The sequence below is a fragment of the Erinaceus europaeus genome, chromosome 9 (assembly GCF_950295315.1).
Source record: "Erinaceus europaeus chromosome 9, mEriEur2.1, whole genome shotgun sequence".
In the NCBI taxonomy this organism is placed as follows: Eukaryota; Metazoa; Chordata; class Mammalia; order Eulipotyphla; family Erinaceidae; genus Erinaceus; species Erinaceus europaeus.
Genome location: NC_080170.1, coordinates 81,961,782 through 81,973,301, shown reverse-complemented (window position 1 = coordinate 81,973,301; position 11,520 = coordinate 81,961,782). Strand labels below are relative to the sequence as shown.

Here is an 11,520-nt window from a genome sequence, read left to right as displayed (position 1 = left end):
GATTTTCTGCCTGGATGACCTGTCAAGTTGAGAGAGTGGGTGTTGAAGTCCCCTACTATTAATATGTTACTGTTAATATATTGCTGTAGCTCTTTCAGTAGATGTTTGATGTATTTAGATAGCTTCTCATCAGGTGCATGGATGTTAATAATTGTTAAGTCCTCTTGATTGACTGATCCTCTGTGCATTAAGTAATGTCCATCCATATATTTTTAAATTTTATTTATTTTAAAGTTTATTGTGTCAGATATGAGAATAGCTGTTTCTTTCCTTTTGTGTGGGCCATAAGCTTGTTTGATAGTTTTCTATTCTTTCACTTTGAGTCTGTGTTTGTCTTGTTGAGTTAGGTGGGTTTCCTGTAGAAAGCATATTGTTGAGTTGTGTTTTCTGATCCATCTTCCTACTCTGTGCCTTTTACTATGTGAATTCAGGACACTGAAATTTACTAATATCATAGACTGAAGATATTTTAATGCCATTCATGTAGATTTTTAGTGTGTTCTGATACATGACATATTTATGATGGTCTGACTGTTTATAGGAGACCTTTCAGAACTTCTTTCAGGGCAGGCTTGGTGATAGTTGATTTTTTCAACAGTTGTTTATCTGAGAAGGTTTTTTTTTTCTTTTAAAGACATTTTAAAGAATGTCTCTACATTCTTTATTTTCATGATTTTAACATTAACAAATTCATAAAGTGATAAAATATTTTGACCTGTATTTAAAAGGAACTGTTGACAAAGGGTCACAGAAAATAAAATGAACAAGCAGAAAAATACAGTTAATACTACTGAAATATTCCTGCAATAATTCTAACACATATAGACCAAGAAGTAGAATGCCTCTGAACAGGGAGTTGGGCGGTAGTACAGCGGGTTAAGGACATGTGGAGCAAAGTGCAAGGACCAGCGTTAGGATCCCGGTTTAAGCTCCTCGCTCCCCACCTGTAGGGGAGTCACTTCACAAGTGGTGAAGCTGGTCTGCAGGTGTCTATCTTTCTCTCTCCCTCTCTGTCTTCCCCTCCTCTCTCCATTTCTCTCTGTCCTATCCAACAACAAGGACATCAACAATAACTACAAAAATAAAACAAGAAATGTAACAAAAGGAATAAATAAATATTTTTTTTAAAAAAGAAAAGAACAAAAAAATGTAACAGAATGCCTCTGACCACTTCTAAATACCTAGTGGCATGATTAGCAATATTCAATCACTTCGGTTCTTTCATGAATATAGAATCATTAAAATGCCAATTAAAAAACTAATATATCTTCTCTTTAAATGTTTCTTTTTTTTATTTTTTATTTTTTTATTTTTTATTTAAGAAAGGATTAATTAACAAAACCATAGGGTAGGAGGGGTACAACTCCACACAATTCCCACCGCCCAAATCTCCATATCCCACCCCCTCCCCCGATAGCTTTCCCATTCTCTATCCCTCTGGGAGCATGGACCCAGGGTCATTGAGGGTTGCAGAAGGTAGAAGGTCTGGCTTCTGTAATTGCTTCCTCGCTGAACATGGGCGTTGACTGGTCGGTCCATACTCCCAGTCTGCCTCTCTCTTTCCCTAGTAGGATGGGTCTCTGGGGAAGCTGAGCTCCAGGACACATTGGTGGTGTCTTCAATCCAGGGAAGTCTGGCCGGCATCCTGATGACACCTGGAACCTGGTGACTGAAAAGAGAGTTAACATACAAAGCCAAACAAATTGTTGAGCAATCATGGACCCAAAGCTTGGAAAAGTGGAGAGGTAGTATTAGGGAGGTACTCCCTGCAAACTCTAGTATACTTCTGCTTTCTTACTTTGGTGCCATACTCCAAACTCAGTCAATTTCTGCTTTGCGTTTCTACTTCTTTTTTTTTTTTTACATGCATAACATTCCCCAGATTCCCATTTAGCAATACAACCCCCACTATTTAATTCATCATTTTTCATGGACCTGTATTCTCCCCACCCACCCACCCACCCCAGAGTCTTTTACTTTGGTGTAAATCTCTTTAAATGTTTCTTAGAGATACCATTTCAATATTTTTCATTCCACAGTGGTGTGGCCTAAGAGTTTTTTTTTTTTTCATTCAAAAGTCAAACGTCAGTTCACCCCATGGGAACCAAGAGCCTGTAGGTTCATAGTGCAAATAAAGAGTTCAGGTATGCAGCAGCTGACATTTCTAAAATACAAAACAGATAGAATTTCATAGGACACACAAGCAATGAGCTCTACCAAGCAGCTGAACACAAAACTAGAACATTTGACGTTTTGCTACTGTTTTTCTGAGAGATGCTTCAGATGTTTCCAAACTCAATAGGAACTCCTTAGCCTTAGGCTTTATGGTTCAGATCCCTGAAGTATTCATTATAGTCAAGGGCATACCTTATAACAAACTTGTCTGGAATTTCAAATCCAACAAAGTTTGGTCTGTATCCAACACTTCAAGGGGTCCTTTTCACCAATAAGCTTGCAACCTTCACCATTTTGTGTTGGTATTGCTTGACCATGGAAAGCAAGATCCCCATTGTTTTGCCAGTATCAATTATATCTTCAACAATCAAGATGTTCTTTCCAGTTATAGTCGAAAGACCATCTCCACCAATAACTTTTGTGTCCCCTGACTGATCATTACAGTAGCTCTTCAGTCTGATAAAATCTACAGTCATAGGAATGGATCTATCACTATTTCTGTTCAGTGGTTTAATGTAGTCCAACAGGTCAGCAAAGAATTTATAGCCTCCCTTGAGCATACAGACAGTCACGATATGATGTCCTCCCATCTCCTGCATCATATCTCAGGCAAACCATTCTGTCCTGTCCATAATTAGTCCATGAGGAATAAACACCTTCTCCAAATCCTCAGCATAATGGTTAGATATACAAAATAAATATAGGTCATAATCTGGTTCATCATCACTTATAATGATACTGGGACTGTGGGTCACCATAACAGAGCTGGTAGGCCTGCAGACAGCGGGAGGAAAAAAGGAGCTGGTGGCTGAGCCGGAGTGACTCAATGGAAAGCTTTCTGTCTGAGAAGGCTTTTATGCCTCCATCTAGTCTGAATGATAGTCTAGCAGGATACAGTAGTCTTGGTTGAAAGCCTTTCTCATTGAGTACTCTTCTGGCCTATAGTGTTTGTGTGGAGAAGTCTGCTGCTAACCCTATGGGTTTTTCTTTGTAGGTGACTCTGTTTTTCCCTTGCAGCCTTCAGGATCCTTTCTTTATCCTTATTCCTTTCCATTCTAAATATGATATGTCTTGGTGTCTTTAAGTCTGGGTTAATTCTGTATGGGACCCTCTGGGCTTCTTGAACCTTTATGTCTTTTATTTTGTCTAGACTAGAGAAGCTCTCAGCTATTATGTCCTGAAGAATGCTTTCTTCCCCTCCCTCTCTTTCTTCCTCTGGTAAGCCAGTAAAGCATATATTATTTCTTTTGAAGTCATCCCATAGATCTCTGTTGTTGTTTTCAGTATCTCTTAATCTCTTTTTGAGATCTCTTACTTCTTTTTTCGTTGTCTCTAATTCGTCCTTTTTTTCTTCTTTTCCTTATTTATTTATAAGCGCCTTGTGTGCTTAACCCATGCGCTATCACCCGGCCCCCTCTCTTTCCTCTTTCTTTCTCCGTTCCCTATTTCTTTCTTCTTTCCATCCATTCTTTCATCCTTCCTTCCTCCCCCTCTCTCCTCCTCCTCCTCCTCCTTCTTCTTCACCAGAACACTGCTCATTTCTGGCTTATGGTGGTGTAGGTAAGTGAACCTGGAACCTCAAAGCCTCAGGTATAAAATTCTTTATAAATAACCATTATATTGCCTTGCCTGCCCTCCATATGAACTTTCTTAATAGTGATAGTATTAAGATGTTAAGTGTAGTGTACCCCCCCACCTCACCTCGCATAGCTAATTAAATAATTAAAAATAAATACATTAAAAAAACCCTTTCCTTTCACTGCCCTTTTATGACTGTTCTTTTTCTTATCTTTTTCTTTTTTCTCTCTCTCTCTTTCTTTTTTTTTCTTTTTCTCATTCTTGTCATCCTTACTTCCTTAATCCTACAACTTCCAAAGTCACAGCCCCCGCCCCCACACGAACAAACAGTGTGCTTTTTTGAATTCACTGATACAAATTTGGGAATTTCCTTTCACTGCTCTTTAATTACAGCTCTTTTTCTTATCTTTTCCCTTTTCTCTCTCTTGCCTTTTTTTTTTTTATCTTGTCATAAACTTCTTCCTTCTTCTTTGCCTTTCTGAATTTGTGAATTATTTTGGGGAAGAAATCTGACTCAGAGTGGACTCTCTATGTGTGTATCTCTGCCCTAGTTCCCTTCCCCTCTTGTTACCCCAAGAATATACAGTGGATAGTAGATTTGCATAACTGTCTATTCTTGTTATCCTTTCTTTCTTTTCTCTTTCTTCTTCACTGGGATATGGTTACTATTTTTTCACGGACTGGAGAAATTATTTGGCTAACTGGTAACGATTAAACTGCTTCAATACTTGCTTCAGTTGCTACTGTAATTCCTGAGGTTGGTGAGTGCAATTGTCATAAAGGTATTTAGTACAGTGTTACTTGTACTCAAGACACAACAACTGAGGAACAACAGAGCATAAAAAAAAAAGAAACAAATAAATCAGAAAGATGAGTAGATCAAAAACAAATAAAACTGATACTCCAATGAATGAAGACAGGAGCCCAGAAGAAACTACAAATCAGCCAGAAGTAACCATAGATAAGAAAAGTATGCAGGCAATAATAAACTTATTAATCACAGAAATGAAAACAACATTGGAGGAAAGAAATGGCAGTATTAGGGAAACAATAGTTGAGACCCCCCAAGGAAAATACTGATTATCTTGAGGCAATTAGAGAACTGAAAGCTGAAATAGCTGTAATGAAGAAAGAAGCTGAGGCAAGGGAAAGCAGACTAACAGAAGCAGAAAACAGAATTAGTCAGACAGAGGATGAGTTAGAGAAAACTAAGAAAGAGGTGAAAGAGCTTAAAAAGAGATTGAGAGACAATGAAAACAACAACAGAGACATATGGGATGATCTCAAAAGAAGTAACATTTGTATAATTGGCCTGCCAGAGGAAGAAAGAGAGGAAGGGGAAGCAAACATTCTAAAGGAAATAATAGAAGAAAACTTCCCTGACCTGAATAACAGAAAGGACATCAAGATTCAAGAGGCCCAGAGAGTACCAAACAGAAACAACCCAGACCTGAAGACACCAAGACACATCATAGTCACAATGAGAAGAAGTAAGGATAAAGAAAGGATCCTAAAGGCTGCAAGAGAGAAACAAAAAGTCACATACAAGGGAAAACCCATGAGATTATCTGCAGACTTCTCCAGACTTTTCCAAACTCAAAGCCAGAAGAGAATGGCAAGATATCTATGGAGCCCTGAATGAAAAAGGGTTTCAACCAAGGATAATATATCCTGCTAGACTTTCATTCAAACTAGATGGAGGGATCAAAACATTCTTAGACAAACAACAGTTAAAGGAGGCAACCATCACCAAGATGGCCTTGAAAGAGGTTGTAAAAGACCTCTTATAAACAAGAACATCACTATAATACTTGCAATATATCAGAGCAAACAAAAAAATTTTTTTTGAACAATGGCACTACAATACATTAAATCTATAATATCAATAAACGTCAATGGCTTAAACTCACCCATCAAAAGGCACAGGGTGGGGGGATGGATCAGAAAACATAACCCAACCATATGCTGCTTGCAATAATCCCATCTGTCACAACAAGATAAGCACAGACTTAAAGTGAAAGGATAGAAAACTATCATACAGGCTAACGGACCACAAAAAAGGGCAGGAACAGCCATTCTCATCTCAGACACGATAGATTTTAAATTAAATAAAGTAATAAAAGATAGGCAAGGACATTACATAGTGATTAAAGGATCAATCAGCCAAGAGACTTAACAATTATTAACATCTATGCACCCAATGAGGGACCATTTAAATACATCAAGCACCTACTGAAAGAATTTCAAAAATACATCAATAGTAATACAATAATAGTTGGAGACTTCAATACCCCACTCTCACACTTAGACAGATCAACAAAGCAGAGAACCAATAAAGATACAAGAGAATTGAATGAAGAGATTGACAGACTAGACCTCTTGGACATTTTCAGACTCCTTCACCCCAAAAAACTGGAATACACCTTCTTTTCAAATCCACATAACACATACTCAAGGATAGACCACATGTTAGGCCACAAAGACAGCATCAATAAATTCAAGAGCATTGAAATCATCCCAAGTATCTTCTCAGACCACAGTGGAGTAAAACTAACATTTAACAACAAACAGATTATTATTAAAAGTCACAGAATTTGGAAACTAAACAACATACTCCTTAAGAACCACTGGGTCAGAGACTCACTCAAGCAGGAAATTCAAATGTTCCTGGAAACAAATGAAAATGAAGACACAACCTATCAAAATATTTGGGACGCGGCTAAAGCAGTACTGAGAGGGAAACTTATAGCCATACAATCACATATTAAACACCAAGAAGAAGCTCAAATGAACGACTTTACTGCACACCTCAAGGACTTAGAGGAAGAGGAACAAAGGAACCCTAAAGCAACTAGAAGGACAGAAATCACTAAAGTTAGAGCAGAAATAAACAACATCGAAAATAAAAGAACCATACAAAAGATCAATGAAGCCAAATGTTGGTTCTTTGAAAGATTAAACAAAATTGACAAACCCCTAGCCAGACTCACCAAACAAAAAATAGAGAAGACTCAAATGAATAGAATTGTAAATGATGGAGGAGATATCACAACTGACACCACAGAAATCCAGAGAATCCTGCGAAACTTCTATGAAGAACTATACGCCAGCAAGCTAGAGAATCTGGAAGAAATGGAACAATTCCTAGAAGCATATGCCCTTCCAAAACAGAACGAAGAAGAACTACAAAATCTAAATGCACCAATCACAGACAAAGAAATTGAAACTGTTATTAAGAATCTCCCCAACAACAAAAGTCCTGGACCAGATGGCTTCACAAACGAAATCTACAAAACTTTCAGGAAACAGTTAGTACCCATACTTCTTAAGATTTTCCATAAGATTGAAGAAACAGGAATACTCCCTTCCACCTTCTATGAAGCCAACATCACCCTGATACCAAAAGCTGATAAGGACAGAACAAAAAAGGAAAACTACAGACCAATATATCTGATGAACATAGATGCCAAAATATTAAACAAGATCTTGGCCAACCGGATACAACAACACATCAAAAAGATTGTTCATCATGACCAAGTGGGATTCATCCCAGGAATGCAAGGTTGGTTCAACATCTGTAAGTCAATCAATGTCATTCACCACATCAATAAAAGCAAAGCCAAAAACCACATGATTATCTCAATAGATGCAGAGAAAGCCTTTGACAAAATTCAACACCCATTCATGCTCAAAACTCTACAAAAAATAGAAATAGATGGGAAATTCCTCAAGATAGTGGAGTCTATATATAGCAAACCTACAGCCAACATCATACTTAATGGACAGAAGCTGAAAGCATTCCCCCTCAGATCGGGGACTAGACAGGGCTGTCCACTGTCACCATTACTCTTCAACATAGTATTGGAAGTTCTTGCCATAGCAATCAGGCAAGAGAAAGAAATCAAAGAATACAGATTGGAAGGGAAGAAGTCAAGCTCTCACTATTTGCAGATGATATGATAGTATACATAGAAAGACCTAGAGAATCCAGCAGAAAACGACTGGAAGTTATTAGGCAATATAGCAAGTTATCAGGCTACAAAATCAATGTACAAAAATCAGTGGCATTTCTTTATGCAAACACTAAATCTGAAGAAGAAGACATCCAGAAATCACTCCCATTTACTATTACAGCAAAATCAATCAAATACCTAGGAATAAAGTTGACCAAAGAAGTGAAAGACTTGTATGCTGAAAACTATGAGTCGCTACTCAAGGAAATAGAAACTGATACCAAGAAATGGAAAGATATCCCATGCTCATGGATTGGAAGGATAAAGGTCATGAAAATGAATATTCTTCCCAGGGCCATATACAAATTTAATGCAATACCCATCAAAGTTCCACCAAGCTTCTTTAAGAGAATAGAACAAACACTACAATCATTTATCTGGAACCTGAAAATACCTGGAATTGCCTAAACCATCTTGAGGAAAAGAAACAGAAATGGAGGCATCACCCTCCCAGACCTTACATTATATTATAAAGCCATCATCATCAAAACAGCATGGTACTGGAATAAGAATAGGCACACAGACCAGTAGAACAGAATTGAAAGCCCAGAAATAAATACCCACACCTATGGACATCTAATCTTTGATAAGGGGGCCCAAAGCATTAAATAAATGGTGTTGGGAAAACTGGGTTGTAACATGCAGAAGAATGAAATTGAACCACTTTATCTCACCAGAAACAAAAATCAACTCCAAATGGATCAAAGACCTAGATGTCAGACCAGAAACAATCAAATACTTAGAGGAAAACATTGGTAAAACACTTTCCCACATACACCTCAAGGACATCTTTGATGAATCAAACCCAATTGCAAGGAAGACTAAAGCAGAAACAAACCAATGGGACTACATCAAATTGAAAAGCTTCTGCACATCCAAAGAAACTATTAAACAAACAGAGAGACCCCTCACAGAATGGGAGAAGATCTTCACATGCCATACATCAGACAAGAAACTAATCACCAAAATATATAAAGAGCTCAGCAAACTTAGCACCAAAAAAGCAAATGACCCCATCCAAAAATGGGCAGAGGATATGAACAAAACATTCACCTCAGAGGAGATCCAAAAGGCTAACAAACATATGAAAAACTGCTCTAGGTCACTGATTGTCAGAGAAATGCAAATTAAGACAACACTAAGATACCACCTCACTCCTGTAAGAATGGCATACATCAAAAAGGACAGCAGCAACAAATGCTGGAGAGGATGTGGGGACAGAGGAACCCTTTTACATTGCTGGTGGGAATGTAAATTGGTACAGCCTCTGTGGAGAGCAGTCTGGAAAACTCTCACCAGGCTAGACATGGACCTTCCATATGATCCAGTAATTCCTCTCCTGGGGTTATACCCCAAGGACTCCATAACACCCAACCAAAAAGAGGTGTGTACTCCTATGTTCATAGCAGCACAATTCATAATAGCTAAAACCTGGAAGCAACCCAGGTGCCCAACAACAGATGAGTGGCTGAGAAAGTTGTGGTATATATACACAATGGAATACTATGCAGCTATCAAGAACAATGAACCCACCTTCTCTGACCCATCTTGGACAGAGCTAGAAGGAATTATGTTAAGTGAGCTAAGTCAGAAAGATAAAGATGAGTATGGGATGATCCCACTCATCAACAGAAGTTGATGAAGAAGATCTGAAAAGGAAACTAAAAGCAGGACCTGATCAAATTGTAAGTAGGGCACCAAAGTAAAAGCCCTGTGGTAAGGGGTAGACATGCATCTTCCTGGGACAGTGGGGGGGTGGGAGTGGGTGGGAGGGATGGGTCACAGTCTTTTGGTGGTGGGAATGGTGTTTATGTACACTCCTAGCAAAATGTAGACATATAAATCAATAGTTAATTAATATGAGAGGGGGAAAATCAACTGTATGTCTCAACGTTTCTCTAAACACAAACTGAATCTTTTTAATATATAGGCTGTGTATTTGATATGCGGACTCTCTCAAAAGCCTAGACCAACTAGATTAGAAGCATCCAATAGCACAGCTATATACAAGATACTGGGTACTGTACAGCAAACCATAACAAAAAGGACTTTTCAAAGTTAACCCAATTAACAAATAATGTGATGATAACATTAACGATCGATTGTCTTTTTGAACCCTAAGACAGCAGGAACCTCACATCTCCACTATAGAGCCCCTACTTCCCCCAGTCCTGGAACCCTTGGATAGGGCCTACTTTCCCGTATGCATCTCCCAATCCAAACCAAATAATATTGCATCCGCCGATCACAACCTAACCAACGCAACGATTGCCACCTCAACATGCTTCACCTCAGACTGTGTCCAGAGACTTCACATGTGGAATGACAACCCTTCAGCTTCATTACTCGGGTGAGACCTTTCCTTTTATAGTACACTCTAATCTCACCTCAGGTGGTTCACTTTCTAACAAAGTCCCAAAACCTAGATATACAACAGTTTCTGTGAGAGAGAGCTTATGTTCACACGTACCCATAAACTACTGCAAAATATATACCTGAAAGCAGAAGTACACTAGAGTTTGCAGTGAGTACCTCCCTAACACTTCCTCTCCACTATTCCAAGCTTTGGGTCTATGATTGCTCAACAATTTGTTTGGCTTTGTATGTTAACTCTCTTTTCAATCACCAGGTTCCAGATGCCATCAGGATGCTAGCCAGGCTTCCCTGGATTGAAGACCCCACCAATGTGTCCTGGAGCTCAGCTTCCCCAGAGACACACCCTACTAGGGAAAGAGAGAGGCAGACTGGGAGTATGGCCCGACCAGTCAACGCCCATGTTCAGCGGGGAAGCAATTACAGAAGCCAGACCTTCTACCTTCTGCAACCCTCAATGACCCTGGGTCCATGCTCCCAGAGAGATAGAGAGTGGGAAAGCTATCGGGGCAGGGGGTGGGATATGGAGATAGGGTGGTGGGAATTGTGTGGAGTTGTACCCCTCCTACCCTATGGTTTTGTTAATTAATCCTTTCTTAAATAAAAAAAAAAATTAAAAAAAATTTCTACTCTGATACAGAGTATGAGAATGAGTTTGTCATAGATTTTTTACTCTATAACTATGTAATCATATTTCCCTGGTTGCTTTTTAACAGAAAAAAAAGGGTGGGGACACAAAAGTAGCACTTGGACAGAGTTTGGTGTATTACACCAAAGTAAACGTCTGGGGTGGGGGGCACTTTCAGGTCCTGATGTGTATAATGTTAGGATGTTAGCGGAAGACCTAGTCTGGTGGTGAGAAAGTTTTTTCAGAAAACAGAAATAAATTTTATACTGTATTTAGTGCAAACCATTAATCCCAATTAAAAAAAAAAAAACACAAAAACCTGAGGGGGCCAGGCAGTAGCACGCCTCCCATAGTATGAAGTGCTCATAGTACAAAGTCCAAGGACCAGCTCAAGGATTCCAATTCCAGCTGGCTTGAGCCCCTGGCTCACCCCTTCAAGGAGGTGGCTTCACCAGTGGTGAAGCAGGTCTGTAGGTATCTCTCTGTCTCTCCCCTTCTTTATCTTCCCCTTCTCTCTCAATTTCTCTGTTCTATCCAATAACGATAGAGAAAATATGGCCTCCAGGAGCAGAGGATTCATAGTTCAAGCACTGAGCACCAAGCCACAGTAATAACCCTGGAGACAAAAAAAAAAAAAAAAAAAAAAAAAACCCTCAAAACAGTGATAAAATAGATTTGCTTTTAACATGCTGGAATTCTTATACTTTACAGAGTCTTACCATTATTCTAATCCCTGGCTAGGGGACATCTTAC

General features: G+C 38.9%; 1 pseudogene; it reads right to left on the bottom strand.

Moving 5' to 3' along the window:
* Positions 1–2,330: 2,330 nt before the first annotated feature.
* On the bottom strand, positions 2,331–2,933 carry LOC103121590 (hypoxanthine-guanine phosphoribosyltransferase-like; annotated as a pseudogene).
* Between the last annotated feature and the right edge of the window lie 8,587 nt (positions 2,934–11,520).